Here is a 13,451-nt window from a genome sequence, read left to right on the forward strand (position 1 = left end):
ATGCTTGTACCACTGTTTAGCTCTGTAATCTTGGTAATGATTACATGTCTTGTTAATGGTAATAATGAATAACAAATAATGTTTATCAATAAATTTTAAGCAGTCTTTGGACAATTTAGAGACCCTGCTGTATAATGGTAGTCATTTGTTGATGTGGTTCATATGTGTTTCGCGTTTCTCAATTTTTATATAGATTCACATGAGTAATCTTCATTCCTGCATCATACTTGATTGAAAATCTATACCTTAGATTCTCTGTTTTTTTACAATCCAAAATGACGAAAGACACCCATACCACCTTAAGTATCTTAGTGGGAATCTAAATCTTACAAAAGATAATTTAGAAAATACAAATCAAAGGCTGATGATAAAAATAATCACAAATATGACAGATTCATGTTCGTGCTGACCCCGAGAGATCATTGACGACAAATTGAAAAGAGAGGCCTCTCTTATCTAAATTGATTGAAAGTTGTTTTTTTTACATTTGAAATATACAAATCGGAGACCCCAAAATAGTAGCATATATAAAAAGATAAAATTCGCCGTTCCGAGTCCAAATATAAATAACATACATTGTATACATAACATTAAAATACACAACATGTAGATAAGATATACTAGTATAAACAGTAAATTATTTCAATGATTCATTAATTTTTTTAATAAATTGATGTTCAATTCGATGTTCTGCCTATTATGCTATTTAACGACGGTCTATTTTTATAGTTGGTGGAAGTAGGGGTGTTTGTACCACTCTGCCAAATGAGGCTTCCCTTTTTACTGTTTTAACACAAGAAAATACACGTATTAAAGAAATCACGAGAATATTAGTTTGATGAAATTTTTTTTTTAATGCATATCTAATATAGTGTGTGGTTGACCATGTTGACGGCATTTAAAAAAAAATTATTATTTGAAAAGTAACGGATTTTCTGTACAAATTCCGTGTGAGGAGTGGAGAGTGATTGGAGATGCCTGTCATTACAGACCCAAATCTTCAAAGAATTATATAGTTTTTTTTGTCAATCACGAATTTATTGAATTAAAATCGATATAAATTATGAAATAAGGAATCATGTCTGCGAGTCATACCGATAAGAATGAAAAATCCATTTGCTTACTTATGCAATAGAATGAAATGTGTTAGTTATTGATTTGATATAACAAACAAACAAAAGAGAAGACGATGTGTGATTGGTAATGAGACACCTCTTCACAAGAGACACAGAAATTAACAACTATAGGTCACCGAACGACTTTCAACAATGAGCTAAGCCCATACCGCATTTGCTCAACAGGAAAGTTGTAGACCTTTTTGTTAAACAAAATCATTTTTATTGAACATGGTGAATGAACACTTTCAAAAATACATTTAAAAGTTTAAAATAATGTTTAAAATAACACACATGTTTGTTTAAGTAAGTTGTATCTCACAAACAAATGGTTCTCTTTGTAGCAACCTTGACTTTCCAATATGAACTCTAAATTCATGCGCATGCGACCGCACATATCATTTGTGTTCACCTTTATACGATCGTTAGGAATATCGTAAGTATTCGTGAATGACTCACCAGTGACCCAAGTGTCGTTGTACAGTCCTATCCAGTGACCCCTGTTCATACATCCTAAAATAATAAAAATTATATATCTTTAGAAACTTGTCATCTATACATCCTTAATTACATGTCACTTCCATCTTCCATAAGGTATTATTCAAAATCAGTTTACAGGTAAGTGCAGACCTAACCTCTACAAAAGTTAACTCGGACCAGACTTGTTTCCTGCTTTCAAAGTTAATTTGAGAAATTTGAAACAGACAAGCAAGTAAACTTCGCTGTTGTGGGACCAGACCTACGATCTCCTTTTTTTTTATGACTGCTGCAGACCTCTTGACAGATCTGCATGTTACGTATTAATATATCATGTATATTGAACAAACAGAGGGCATGTTGGCCCTCTTTATTGTTTGGTCCAAATTCTGTAGTTATTGTGTTCCAATATAGCTGTCATTTATGTTATGCATTCAATCCTGACCTAAAACAATGCTGATTTATATTGTGGCTAAATAGATTTAACAATTAAAGTGCAAACATCGTCAGTTTTGGTTTATACGGTTTAATAATTACATTAAATGTATGTTACACTATAATACGTTATTCTGATTGGCTAACTGTACATCACGTGTTATTCCTTAAGCAGTTGTATCACACAATAAAACTTTTGATTCATGATGACACGAGGTCCCACAATAAAGTGCACAGGTAAATGAAATAAGAACTTGATAAAAGGCGTGTTTTCATGATCCTATAGGTAAAAATGTAATTATAAGTATTGAATGCTTTTTTTTTGTAACTTTATAGGGTTGTAAAAGCGTTGACCGAGCGCCCATTTTTAGTATGAAGCGCTTCCGCGCTTCATACAAAATGTACTTCGGTCAACGCTTTTACACCCCAATAAATTTACAAAAAAGAGAATTCAATTCTTAAATAATTTTGCTATAAAAGTCAGTCTGATGTATCAAAACTACTGAAATGAGTTACGTGTCACATATTACACAGTAGGAGGACATGCTGGTAATCTAAATTGATGCATACAAAAATTGTGTAGTCATTTTGTTCCAATAGTGCTGTCATTTGTATTATACAATACATCCAGACAAAAAATATTGCTGATTTACTATGTGGATATATAGATATTAAGTGCAAGTATGGTCGGTTAAGGTTAATGCGGTCAAATAATTTTGTTGTACAAGTCAGCATTATACAATACATTCTGACAAACAAATTTACTGAATAACAATGCGGCTATATAGATTTACATAATAAAGTGCAAATATGGTAAGTTTTGGTTGATACAGTCTCGAAATTATTGTCCCTCTTTTACTATACAAGTCAGCCTGATGTATCAAAAAGTAAAATCACAAAAATACTGAACTTTGAGGAAAATCAATTCGGAAAGTCCATAATCACATGGCAAAATCAACTAACAAAACTAACTACTGAAATTTAGTAACTTGTAAATATATTTAACAAAAAGATGACATGCTGGCTCTATTAATTTATGCGGACATAATATTTGATGCTTTACTATGCAGGTATACAAATCTACATAAAAAGTGCACATCTGGTTTATAAAATTAAAGAATTTGTATCAAAATATATATTCAATGCTCGTTAGCAGTGTAATAAATATTGTTTTTAATTGATGGAAAGGCAGATCACGAATATATTTGTATGACAAGCCAAGATTTTATTTCATTTACAAATACATGCATATAATCATGTTTATATCACAGAGGTATTAATTGACTTTAGTTTTGTAAGTTTATACAAAAAAGCACAAACATTAAAATTTTTTTTTTTAAAAACCGATGTAGAGCGGCCTGGTTCAAGTTAGCGGAGCGTTGAGCAGAACTATCCAACAATGAACTTGCGATAAGGTCTGGTTCGATCGGAGTTGTTAACTAATGGCAGGACTAGGTTCGAAGTTAACTTATTATATCAGTAGCGGACCCGTTTCTGAAGACACAAGACCAAGTCCTATTTTTAAGTTAATTATATTGTGGTCCTAGGACTGGTCAGATTCTGTCACAGGTTAACTCTGAACAGTACTAATGACTGGTTATCAAGGAACAAGTAAATATCAAGACTGCATCCATCTGTTAGCCTTTTTGTATAAATGTAAATGTGTGTGCATAACAACATTATGGTTGTATAATTAGAAATTAAATTAGCATATAGCTAATAATAAAGTTCAATACTTTGGTCAAACGTCAGAATATGAATTGACTCATCGTACTGACGTTGTCAAATTTCTTGATTACGAAAAACAAAAACAAAAATGAACAAGAACAGTAAGGTCAATCACATGCTATTTGTTGATTACTCGGTGCAAAGATGTTCGATAATGTTACCAACGGCTGAGATAGAAGAAATATCAACACATTGACTAATAGTATTGACATAACACGTATAGAAAAATACATAAACTGAAGTCAGGAATATGACCGTTTTTGGTGTTTTTTTAATCGTTCCGACACTTCAGGTTTTAAAAACAAGGCCCTTATAATAAACAATTTAAATCAATTACTCTTCATGTTAGAAATTTGTTACTGTCGTTACTTAAGTTCAGTTTTAACAAACTTTTATTTATTATATACAAAACATACAACCAAACGCTGTTTCGATAAATACGAATGTAAAAATGAAGGATTAAAAAGAACCATACTGTCTCCACAATAATTGACAACAAAGCGCCATTTCTCTTGGGATGAAATGGAAATCAAATCGGCGCCATCTGCCTGGCATTTTTTTCCGTGCAGCATTCCAGTTCAAATAATAATGGACCATCTTTAGACATGTTTGCGTGTTTCTGTCATAATCATATCCGACGATGCAACCTGAAGATAGAAATATGGAAAAATAGCTGATATGTAGCAATTCCATACACAAAGATCAATAAACCTTAATAGTTTATTCGATAAGAACTTGGTTTTCTTCATTGCTGTATTCTTTAATTTTGTGCCATTTTTCTTTATCTTAAAAAAATATTTTTTACTTTTATACCAATCTGATATTACCTGATTTATTTATAAAGTAAATCGTACATATTTAATTTTCTAAAATTATAAATTTTTGGCTAAATATTTTTTTTAATCTGAGCGTCACTGATGAGTCGTATGTAGACGAAACGCGCGTCTGGCGTATCAAATTAAATAATGTCATAATCATAATATAAGTTTAACCTGTTTTACATAAATCTTTACATATCTACATATATGTCGGAACTGTATGAGTGGCCGTTCGTGTCACTGGCGGTATGAACGTACCATATGAAATTTTCAACTCGTGTTTTACTTTCAATGCCTTGGTTTTCACTATCAACGCGTTGGTCTTCACTTTCAACGCGTTGACTCGTAATTCAAACGGTTTTTAATTCCATACCGTAACTTTTGTACTTTTGTCTGCCAATCAAAATGATTGTGACAAAGTATTTTCTAAAAATATGTATTCGTCATCTAACTATTCGCGTCTGGCGTATCAAATTAAATAATGTCATAATCATAATATAAGTTTAACCTCTTTTACATAAATCTTTAAATATCTACATATATGTCGGACCTGTATGAGTGGCCGTTCGTGTCACTGGCGGTATGAACGTACCATATGAAATTTTCAATTCGTGTTTTACTTTCAATGCCTTGGTTTTCACTATCAACGCGTTGGTCTTCACTTTCAGCGCGTTGACTCGTAATTCAAACGGTTTTTAATTCCATACCGTAACTTTTGTACTATTGTCTGCCAATCAAAATGATTTGACAAAGTATTTTCTAAAAATATGTATTCGTCATCTAACTATTCGGAAAGCCTTCAGATTTTTCTAGAGATTGGCGGTGAAGTATAAATATGGCTGAATCGTCCGCAGCCCGTCTGCAAATGTTGATTAATAGGACAAAAAGAATACATACAGAAGCAGCTAGTCCACAGGTTGTCGAAAATCAAGATGACGATGATTTCAGGTAAAAGATTTTTGATAATCAAAATTAATGTCAAAACAATATTTCTTTTGTTTTTATATATACACGTCCCTGTTATTAGTTTAGTGATGTGGTGTTGTAACATGTACCAAAGGGAATTGTCTAATTGGTCAGACGAGTTTTAAATAACTATTTTCATACAATATTGAGTGTTTCGATACAGCTTTACTTACATTGTCAGATATGTCAGTGTCATCATCTTGTGTTGTTATTGTATTAAACCCAAACAATATTCAATTATGTTCCTTACGTAGTAACTACAATCCCCTTCCCTTTCATGAATGTGACCTACCGAATTAGACTATTTACCGGATTTATTATCACATAAGCAACACGATGGGTGCCACATGTGGAGCAGGGTCTGCTTACCCTTCCGGAGCACCTGATATCACCCCTAGTTTTTGGTGGGGTTCGTGTTGTTTATTCTTTAGTTTTCTATGTTAATTCATGTGTACTATTGTTTGCCTGTTTGTCTTTTTCATTTTTAGCCATGGCGTTGTCAGTTTATTTTCGATGTATGAGTTTGAATGTCCCTTTAATATCCTTCGTCCCTCTTTTCTGTCAAAAGTTTATATCCAAAATTATTAAATCAAGAAAAGAATTATTGAAGTCTGTAAGATTAGATAATGTTGGGTGTTAATTTTTATGAAGACTGTTACTGTAGTATTAAAAATGTACTGAACTGAACTGATAATTTGCTTTAATTTTAGTTATTTTTGCAAACTTCAGCCTATGCAGTTATTTTGCCTAGGGTCAGTTGCCCGTTTGATATATGAGGTAATTTTTACGGTGTTGAATAATATTCCCTATTGGTTAACAGTTATTCTGCTTACGTGCAGTTACCCTCGGGAAAAGGGTGTCATTTTTTTATGTGTTTACTACAGTAAAGTATAATGTTGACTGATCTATTAAGTATCTACCTAGTTAACGTGTCTACCTAGTTCACGTTTATTACAATGGTGATAAAGTTTATTTACAAATAGTGTTTGTATGGTTTAATTGAAATAATATTGATACACAGGTCTACAGAAGGGTTCATAAATCTGAATTAAAAAAAGAAATGATATATAAGTCTTGCTTTTTATCTTATATTTTGTCAACTGTTATCTTCAGTATTACTGTATTGTGGTAACCAAGTTCAAGTGATCCGGCTGACCCCCTTTCAGACAGGCCCCTGTGATTGCATCTATAGGTTATACATGCAGTCATGAGTCGTGTACATTTACACAGGTTAGAATGTCGTGAATCATTGAATGTAGATAAATGTAATTAGATACCAGTCTGTTCCGAACTGTTTTAGAGTTTGTCTGACCGAAATAGAAATTTGATCTTTTCTACTATATTTGAAACTTAATCTAAAAGTTTCTGTTTAACCGATTGTTTTTATGTCTGACATTTTGTCAGTCAGACAGAGGTTGTATCTAAAAAATTAAAATTAAAATTAAATAATGTAAAATTTATGACAAATTTTATATTTTCAAACTCATTATACTTTACTATAGTAAATACATAAACAATTTTGTTTTTATCGTAAATGATATTTCAGATTTCAACACTTCAGATGAACTCATGACTCACAGCCAAGAGCAGGGTTATCTAGGAAAAAGAACACAAAACGATGTACTCCTTCAATTTGACGTGTTTGGACAGCCCGGAGTATCAAACAATTAATCTTACCATTGTGAAAGCAATGAATCAAAAGCAATTACTAGGTAAATAAATGTGTTATTATAAAAAAATAAACTGTCGACACATGTACAGTTGACTGTCTGAAACTTTGATAGTTTAATGCAATTGTTTGAAATAAAACAACAACACATAACATGTAAACTGTGGAAAAATTTGACTGACAATGCGAGGCAAAATAATGTTTTAGGAAACAAAATAAACAAATACTTACAAAACTTAGTCCTAGATTTCACAACTTAATACTAGATTTCACAACTTAATACTTGATTTCACAATTTGATACTGAACATGCTGTACAGTGACCTATAGTTGTTAATTTCTTTGTCAGTTGGCCTCCTGTGGAGAGTTGTCTCATTGGCAATACAACCACAACTTCTGTTTAGCTCACCTAGCCCGTAGGGTCAAGTGATTTTTTCTCATCACTTGGCGTCCGTCGCCGTTTACAAAAATATTTTCCTGAAACTACTAGGCCAAATTTAACTAAACTTGGCCACAATCATCATTGGGGTATATAGTTTTAAAATGTGTCCAGTGACCGGGCCAATCAACCAAAATTGTCGCCATGGCTAAAAATAGAACATATGGGTAAAATAAAGATGGTGGCTTATATTTCTGCAACCAATCATTTAGAGCAAATCTGACATGAGGGTGAAATTGTTTATCAGGTAAAGATCTATCTGCTCTGCAATTTTCAGAAGATTCGGACAAGCCCTGGTTAGGTTGCTGCCAATGAATTGGTAATTTTAAGGACATTTTGCCGTTTTTGGTTATTATCTTGAATATTATTATAGATAGAAATAAACTGTAAACAGCCATAATGTTCAGCAAAGATCTACAAATTAGTCAACGTGACCAAAATGGTGTGTTGACCCCTTCAGGAGTTGTAAAAACCAACGCACTGAAAGTAAAAACCAACGAGATGAAAATTTTATACGGTATAATCATACCGCCAATGACACGAACAGCAAATCATAGAACTGACGTTGTTCTTCAATTTACAGACCTTCTAAAATTCAAACTGACCACACGCACGATACACGCACGCACGATACACGCACGGTGAATGCACGATACACGCACGGTACACGCACGATACACGATACACGCACGATGAGCGATGAGCGTTACACGGAGGATTAACGTAAAATGAATGATGAATGATGAACGCACGATACACGCACGATGCACGATGAATGATAAATACACGATACACGCACGCACGATACACGCACGTTGAATGATTCATTGACGACTGAACAACGAAAGCTTTTTACACGATTCTCAAAGCTATTTTATTTAGAATAGTATTTAAAATTGATATGCATTTTCATTAAAGGCAATACTTGTAGCTGTTTTGCCGATACCATCATAATAGATAATATGCTATTTTGCCAGCTCAGATTCAAATAACTTAATTAAAGTAGGCTATTTTATAGGCACCGGAAATATTTGTGAACTTGGGCAGAAGCTCCTAACAATCAAAATATAGTGTCTTGATTTTGTTCAGCCTGAGAGTTCAAGTTTACGGCAAACGAAGGCGAGACATTGTCACGGTTCCGCGAGACCCTTACTAATTTTATTTCATACAGTTAAAAATCTAAATTTTATTTTTATGCATACAATGTCCGACCCATTATATCTACAGAGAGTGACTGGTTCTAGAAATTATTTCAACTACATGTTTGATATAATTGATTGCAATAAATGAATGATCTATGTATTTTCATTTTAAAAAAAAAACAGCTTAACAATTTTCTATATTTTTTCATTAAATCATAAACCGATGCATATTAAATGATTTTTTTAAAATTCAAAAACATATTTTTATGGTAAATATGTCTAAATGTCTGGGTTATTTTCTTCTCCAAATAATTATTTTTTTCATTTTTTAAGGTAATAGTGTTATCAGTTATGTAATTTGACACGTGTCTTATAGTTCAGCGATTTTCGGAAAAATGAACGAAAACCGGCACAGGCATTGTTCAATTATTATTTGTGATCTTTTATTGATTAAATTTGAATATATGCATTAAAATATCAATCTTGATCTAGATAAGAAATTGGTTTACATTGCACATCACTCTTTTAGTCCTTAGTAGCATACTAATAACATATTAGTGCACTTAGGAGTTCTAAGTCGTGTTTAGATGCACCATTTTCTGCTCTTTGGTTAGATTGTTGTCTCTTTGACACATTCTCCATTTCAATCCTCCATTTTATTCAATTAGTTGTGATTCTCTTTATCTCTCTGTTTGATGTTTTTGCAGACAAAAACAATTCGCAGAATTAATCTAAAATAGCATTAAACTCTTTCTTCTAAAAACTTTTAGCATTTAACATTTTTTTCGGGATTTAACCATTAGCTTAAGAGCATATGTTCCTTCTTTTTAGAAATTTGGCTTGATACCGTATGGAGATTTTTGTTCCAACTATTATGAAGAAATTAACGACTTTTTTTAACTAGATAAATATTCAACAAAAATACTGTTTTTTCTAAATCAATTTCTTTTAACAAAAATCAATTATTAACAAAGAATTGTTACACAAATGTAGTAAGAACCCAATTTTGTAACAAAGATATTCCTTATCTTTTTACCGAAATCTGCATATCTTTATATTTTGAAACATAAAATGTTAAGGGTGTCTGCTCAAAGGACAGAAATGTCAAAGAAACCGAAATATTAAGTAAATGTCGAATAATTCAAACCCATTTGTCTTTTAAATTAAGCACATGAAGATATATCTTTCAGCGCATATACACATGTACAAATTGATTTTGTAAAATATCACTGTCGGTCTAAAACTGTATCGCATGCCCATAAATGTCCTAAAGCTTTAAATGTCAGATCATGAGGTCTGAATGGGGAGTCATTATTTCTGTATTCTATAATTTTAGGCAATTTGTTTTATAATTCGTTTTACCTTTTGTCGATCATTCTTTATTCCATATATTCTAGTACCTCATCATTTTCTTTTCTATTTGTCTGATTATTTTTTGTATTCTTTATTTTTTGTCTATTTTCTTCTATAAACCCCCATTCACACCCTCATGTATAATGGAAGACGATGAACATTTTGGTATACATACCACCCGTTGTCACTTTCACCTGACATACAAATCGCATATTGTTATTACGGCCCGTTATTTCCACCTGGACACAGGACTTATATAATATATATATTACGTAATAATAACGGATATAGTAAATTCAGTAGAATATAACATGTATCAACGCACTGACTCCTTAAATGTATTTTGTACTGACAATTGTAAATAGTATTTTTAGTTATTTTAAAACTAAGAATGAAAATCGAGAATATGTCAAAGAGATAAAAACCCGTAAAGAACAATTGACAGCCGAAGGCCACCAGTTATATTTGCTAATGTTTTAGTTTCGAATAAGGCAAAAGCCATTGTATTTTTAGAAAATCTCTAAACGGATAATGAGAATTTAGCGACCTTGACTTGCTAACAGCCCTAGCACTGTACATGTCTCTAAACATTGCCGAATTTAAGAGCCTATATCAATTAAGGGATATGCTACCTAGCTTTTGGTGTTTACAAAAATATCCATTTCAGAACCAAATTGTGACTTCTTTATATTTATACCAAAATTGAGTTCAAGGCAGTATTTTGTCGAAGAGAACTAACTATTACACAAAGTGCAACATGCGAGAAGAAGTTTCATTTCCCTTGTTGTTTTTAGTGATGTGACTTATATTTCGAGGTTACGTCACGGAAATATATCTTAAATGAAAAGGTGCAACTGGGTGCATCCCTAAAAAACAAATTTTAAAAAATCTAAATATATAAAATGACGGGTATTCGTCAATCAGACAGCAATCCAACATATGAACATAAACTCAAGAAAGTTACCTGACATCTAGAATAAGAGGTACATAAGCATACATGTACCCCGCGCTGGTATCAACTTACTGAGTTGTGAGTAAAATTCAATATACATGTAGGACTGTCAAACGGGAAATACACAAAGATTTGGTTTTATACGTACGATTGAGTATCATTCCCTAAATACATACGGGTCCACAAACTATTCTTACGATTATATAATGGTAAATGAGGATCTCATTAGAGGAACAAATTAAGTAACGATACATGTAGAAGCAAGAATAATTTATACTTGCAAAACATCAAATAGGACGATCTCTCAATAAGAACGCAGCAAGTTGAACTTTAACACCCATAGGCAATAACACTGTAGTAAATGCTTTATATACGGACATTGAAACAAATATACTGCTCATAATAATTGCACATATGTAGACTTTAATTAAGGTATCCCGCGTTTTATAAACCATCGCACTCCATTGCGCCAAAGTCTACTGGTCTGCGCCGAAGTGTGCTGAGCTACTATTTCATTATTCAACCCAATGTATTAATACCGTTTTGAGCTATAAAACAAAGGCAACCCTTTATAGATCTTTATACTAGTCAAAAAGTGCTTGGTCTTGATAGATGCATACGAAACTTCAATTAATTGTTTGTATTTTTCAATCTATTATATCCGATAAAAATGAACAAAAAATGGATAAAAACTACCGATTTTTCTATGAAACAAAATTTATCCTTAATGGAGTCTTTGTCAAATGGATTCATAAAGGACAAAAAAATCTCCTCAGTAACAGAACAAAAAACACCCCATGGTAAAAAAAAACCACGGGTGCGTCTAAAGGAGTCCTTAGTGCACTAAGAACTTATAACATGCCACTAAGGACTAGATGGGATTATGTTACATGTAATTTCTTTTCATATTATGGTATATATCGATATTTGATGCATAAATTTTAAAATTTTATAGAAAAATAACAATAAATAAACAAGATATTCAACATTATCAAGACACGTGCCTGTTTTTCTTTGATATGCCGAAAATCAATGAACCGTCTTACACGTGTCAAATTACATAACTGATTACACGGGAATCCTCCTATCTGATCGGTACGTCTAAACACTGCTAAGGACTCCTTAGTGCACTAAGGACTATACAATGCCACTAAGGACTAGAAGGACTACTGTTATACGTGTTATTTTTACATATTATATTAGAGATTGATTTTTAATGCATAAATTTCAAATTTTATAGAAAAATAATCATAAATAAAAAAAGATATTCAACATTTTCTAGGCACGTGCCTATTTTTCTTTGATATACCGAAAATCAATGAACCGATTGACACGTGCCAAATAATATAACAACTGATTAAACAATCATATTCTTTAATTTAAGTAATTAACAATTGTATCGAAAGATTAATACTTGATTATCATAATAAAATGTGTTGTTTTTTAATTAAAATTATTAAAAGGACAAATAATTTTGCTTTTGTTTCATTCATTTCCCGACAAAGTTATTTGCCATAGGTTTTATCCTTGATGTGCGCCAAGTAAGAGTGTGGTCAGCTTGGTAAAATGTTTATGTCAGAGACATGAAGACAAAATGAATATATATATTTGTAACTTTTTTGTTTTTATTTTAGTTCCGACAAAGATGCGTGTATATACAAATGGCTTCACTAAAACATGAGTAAATTTCGAAAAAAAACTATAAATCATGATTTTTATTTTTCCACTTTCTAATACTGCTTTATACGTTCTAGTACGAATAACGATTGAATTGAAAAAAAAAATCATGTGGCGTCCTTGGGGTTTATCAAAACCACCAGTTTTCAACCAGTTTGATATCAGTTTACAAAGGCTTCATACGGTACTTATTTATTTGAAATTGTTTGACATTTTTTTTTCTAAAAGTAAAAGAAGTTCAAAATAATCATTTAACGAATTTTAGTCAGATTAGGTTTTATTTCAAATTTATAAATATGAAAGCAATAAACGTTTTTCAAAATGTTCCACAGTGTTTAGTACATTATTTACGAATAATTTCCTGCATTTGTTAATTTAGAGTTAAAGATATAATGTTGACAGAAAATGAGAATGCTTTGTACAAATGCCATGAAAATATGCCCTAACCACATGATTTGAAAATAAAAAAAAATAAAAAGACAAACAGAAATATTTTCAAATAATATTTCTTTAATTCAGTTTTCTTTAAGAAGATCTTGTTTGTTAGAAGGGAATCCAATTTGTATTCTTTTTTATTACAAAATTATTTGTTTAACATAATGTAAGAAATAATTTTTGAAATAACGACTATGTGGTATGTGCTTTACTCGTATGTGCATTACTCACTGTTGAAGGTCGTAG

The sequence above is a fragment of the Mytilus edulis genome, chromosome 11 (assembly GCF_963676685.1).
Source record: "Mytilus edulis chromosome 11, xbMytEdul2.2, whole genome shotgun sequence".
NCBI lineage: Eukaryota > Metazoa > Mollusca > Bivalvia > Mytilida > Mytilidae > Mytilus > Mytilus edulis.